The sequence below is a fragment of the Tupaia chinensis genome, unplaced genomic scaffold, assembly GCF_000334495.1.
Source record: "Tupaia chinensis unplaced genomic scaffold, TupChi_1.0 Scaffold000410_1, whole genome shotgun sequence".
Lineage (NCBI taxonomy): Eukaryota > Metazoa > Chordata > Mammalia > Scandentia > Tupaiidae > Tupaia > Tupaia belangeri.
The window spans coordinates 3,259,261-3,263,940 of NW_006159915.1; the positions used below are offsets into that span (position 1 = coordinate 3,259,261).

Below are 4,680 nucleotides of genomic sequence, written 5' to 3' on the forward strand. Positions count from 1 at the left end.
TTATAATAATGATGGAAGCTAAGAAAGCAGAAATTCTCTGAACTGCCTTGGCCTAATTCCTGCTCTACGAGAAGGTAAACTATAACACATGTCCTCACCAACATGCATGCACATACACATACAAAGCTCATGTCTCTGATTTCAATTTATGAATGACTTTAATGTGTTGCACCTTCAGAAAGACTGTATGTATACTATAGAGAAGACGATAAAATTTGTGGAAAAGAATAAAAAATTCTGACATGATCAATTAGTTCTTTGCCTCTCTCTCTCTTTATATATATATATATATTTTTTTTTCAGACCTCTAGGACTTTATTACGAATGGAGTTGACTGCCACAGAGACCCCCCGTCCAATATTTCTTCTAGACTTCTTCCCTCCCTTCACACCCCTCTCCAGGGGAGGTCAGGAAACCATTTTGGAAGAGCAATCTGGAGACAGTAACAAAGGGCAATACATTCTCCAAAGTCCTCTGCATCACCCACTGAGTCCTTCTGGTCAGTCCTGGGCTGTGGTTCACTAGTCCTGGCTGGCTTTGAGGGGGCTTCCACCTCCATGGCTACCTTCTCTTTCTGGGCAAGCCGGATCTGCTGGAGGAGTTTTCTGCACTTTTTCCTGACAGAGTAATGTTGGCAAGTGCACTGGGCGTCCGCTTCTTGAGATGGTGGCGCATAATCAGCCCTTGGTCTACCACAGCTCCCTCCACCTGGTGCCTCAGTTGCTGCTCCTGGTTCAATACCCGCCTGCGCTTGAACAGCTGCTGCTTTTTTTTTTTTTGGAGAGGTTTTCGCTATAGGGCGTGTGTGCTCACCAGACAGAGACAGAGAGACAGAAAGCGAGAAATCGCCCCCCACGGGGGATGGTCACACCGCAATCCCTTCTCCTCCATTCTCCTCTCGGGATCTTGGGCACGCACGCACACGCACCCAGCATGAGTTTTAAGCCACCGGGTCCGGGACGCGAACCGCTGTCGACTACATGGGAGTCCAGTGACATAACCATTATGCTAACTGCTGGTTCCCAACAGCTGCTTCTTCAGTTCCGTTTGGGGCTGGTTGATCTTTCCCCCTGGAGGACCCATGGCTGCCGCCTCTATATAGTTTAAGGAGAACGTGACCAGTAGATATACTAGTAATAATAATTACTATTTTGTTATATATACAAAATGTACAAATCTGTGCTGGCAGGTAGTGTGGCGGTTAAAGGCACCAGACTCCCACATGGCTGATTTCGGTTTGAGTACTGGACCTGGTGGCTTGCTTTCTCACTTTCTCTCTCTCCCTCTCTCTGTCTCTTTGTCTCTCTCTCCCTCCTTCTATGGTCAAATTAAAAAAGAAGTAAATAAATAAGTTAAATAAAATAATTCTTAAAAACCAAAATATACAAATTATTATATCATTTTCCATATATACAAATATACAAATTATGTCTAACATTTGCTTACTGTTTACTATGAAGTCATGCACTGCAAAGTACTCAAGATCTGTTCATTCATTTAGTCATAACAGCTAGCTCTATGAGATAGATACAATGAATACCCCTTAATAATAAATACTTTGAGATTCAGAGAGATCATGCAAAATTTCCAAGGTCAGAGGGTTTGTAAGTGGTGGAACAGAGACTATGATTCTGATAGTGTGGAAATCATTTCTGACTTCCAATTTAAGAAAAAGAAGAAGGAGGAAGAGGAAGAGAAATAGAAGGAAAGAAGAAAAGGAAAAAAAAGGATAAAAGGAAAAAAGGAAAGGAGAGGGGAGAGATAGAAACACACTTCAGAAATTGAGAAAACTAATAAGGGACTGTATTGTTAATATTAACAAACTCCCAAACTCCTGATCTCGTATAAGAGATTTAGAATTCTCCATAGATTTATGTACAGTCACTCTTACTGTGTATAATGTGTCTGAGGATCAGGTCAGTATCATTATGTCTATAATGTTTTCAGCTGACTCTTGTTAGTCAATGCAAAATTGTGTTGATCTCATATTATGGCTTCTGGTAGCAAACATTATTGTCAATCATGTAATAGTGTAGGAGACTGTATCTTCACATAGACACACTCCCACCTTTGTGGGACAAGAGGCTATTGATGTAGACCTGTACATAGAAGTGCCTTCTTTTGGGGCCATCAGTAGCATGGTTGTTAAGGTGCTGGACTCCCACATGGCCGGCCATAGGTCAAGCCCTGGATGCAGCAGCTTGAAAATCACGCCAGGCATCTATGTGTGCATGCTCAAAATTTGGAGAAGGGATTGTGGTGTGGCCAACCTCTATGGGAGCTGATTTCTCACTTTCGTTCTCTCTGTCTCTCTTTGTTTCCAGTGAGTATACATGTCCTATGGTCAAAAAAAAAAAGCCTTTTTTCTCTCAAGTAAAGTTTTTTAAGGGCTCCTCTTAAGTTAGTTGAACAACACAGGGAGAAATGATAAGACTCAGAAGAGATATCAGTGTTTACATCCTGGGAAATTAATTAAAAGACAAATAACCTTACTACTTCTGCCTAGCTCTGTGCTCAATGACACAGATACCCATTCTATTAACAAGTTATTGTACAAAAAAAATCTTCAGGGAGAAAAAATTTTGAGATACCCTGCACTTAGATTTGCTCTCTGGGAAATCACTCAGAATCCAAGATGGATAATTACTTTTCTCACCTCCAGGAACTGTATGATTTCTCAGCAAGGAGAACCTTCTTTTTCTGGAGGCCTGGGTAGAGGAATCTATTCAGTCATTTGGTAAACATTTGCTGCACACTTTCTGTGTGTCAAACACTGTGGGGACACATAATGAGGAGTCACAGTTTCTCTAAGAGCCTCACAGTCTGGTGGCATACATGGGCGTCAGCTACAAGGGACTTCTTTTAAAATACAGTGCCATTTAGAAGAATTTTCTTTTAATTAAATAAGTCAGTTTGAGAACAATCTATGTTTAAATGGCAGTGGGGGAAAATTTGCAGGTAAAACCATAGAGTTTTACTTAAATAGAGATTTGCCTAGCCTAAAATAGTCCATTTTAAAAGTATGCCAGTAGATTTAACATATTAAATTTCATAATCTAGTATTTGTTTTTACTTATAATTTCAATGGCTATTAAGGGAGATACTATAATAATGATTTTTTTAAAAGAACACAATTCAATAATAAATTATAGTTTATGAAACAAAAGAATATAGTTAACTTGGCTTTGGTACCTAAACTGCATTTTGACAGTCAATGATTATTTAATCTAAATTTTTAACTGAATATTTAATCTAAAATTTTAAACTGATACATGTTTTAAAGTAGCTTCAGTAGATTGATTTTCACTAAAAAAAAAGAAGGATTGAGACTTTCTGGCTCTTATGTCTTTCTAAGATAAAGAGCCAAATGGTTGCTTATTTTAGGATGAAATAACCTTATCTTGGTATATTTATAAATGAATGTGATTTAAAAAGAAAAGCACTGCAAATGGTATACTTAGTCTTTATAAAGTATTGGGTTTCCAAAAACTTACTGATATATTAAAATACATATTTTTATTTCAGAGATAGTATCTCAAGTTGGAGTGTATTAATGAGCAACTCACTATCTGAACAGAGCATTTTTGAAATAAGTTTAGTAGCCAGGAAGACTGAACACTACCTTCCCTGGAACCCTGAGTCCTTGCATAACTCATAGGTCTGGCTACCATGAGATTGAGCATGAAATTTCACATCAAAGACCTCCATGTGTGAGGAGCAGAAATGCAAGGGGCTGCTGTGGCCAGAATGAAAGAGCATGCACAAAGCAGTCTTGAGTTCTTCTCAGCGTGTTAGGAGACTAGATATAATTTCTTCAGGCGAGAGATTTTGCAGTCATTGCCACTCTGTAAATAACAGGCTGCAATGAGAGCTGCAGTAAGAGAGAAGTGATCTTTGAAACTCCAGCAACAAAAGACCAAGGGTTCCTTGTAATGGTCAGCCTGTATCTCCAGACTGGGCTAGCTTTGTGGGGATACAACCTGAACTGTTGCACAGAGTCCTTCACGTCAAAGGACTTCATATTTGCTTTAATGTTCAGCTGTCACTGCTGTGAAATTCTGAAAAATTTTTGAACAAGAAAGACCCCGTATTTTTATTATAGAGCTGATTCTTACACATTTATTATAATTGATTACATCTCATTCTAATAAAGCCAGTGACACTATCAAAGAGGAAGAAAGCCCTGGAAATTACTAGGAAGAAATGAAGAAATAAGGAATGGTTAATTGGCAAAAAACTTGTAATCAGGGATGATGTTTTATGGATATCCTGAGCAAGTAAAACTAGAAAGGGTTTTCCAGAGAAGAAATGAGAAGTCTATGGCTCTGTTATTGGTATCTTTATCTTGTAATAATGGTTAAAGGTTACCTTTTTTTTTATCATGACCCATGGTTAGAAATACATTTTATTCATGCTTATGTATACACAAAATATATATACAGATACATTGTGTATATACATATGTGTATATATTCATACACTTTTCCTGAACTTACTCTTACCACATGGAATGACCCTTACCACATGAAATATACATCCTGATGTTTTCTGTTTTGTTTTGGTTTTCCTCTGTTTCGTTAAAAAAAAAATACTGGTTGCCACCCACTAAATTGATTTCTTGACCAACTAATGGATCACAGTCTAGTTTTAAAAACTCCCTTAGATACAATGGGGGATTGC

The 4,680-nt window shown here is 38.2% G+C and overlaps 1 pseudogene; it reads right to left on the reverse strand.

The window, feature by feature from the left end:
- Positions 1-385: 385 nt before the first annotated feature.
- On the reverse strand, positions 386-1,083 carry LOC102469751 (uncharacterized protein C11orf98 homolog pseudogene; annotated as a pseudogene).
- Between the last annotated feature and the right edge of the window lie 3,597 nt (positions 1,084-4,680).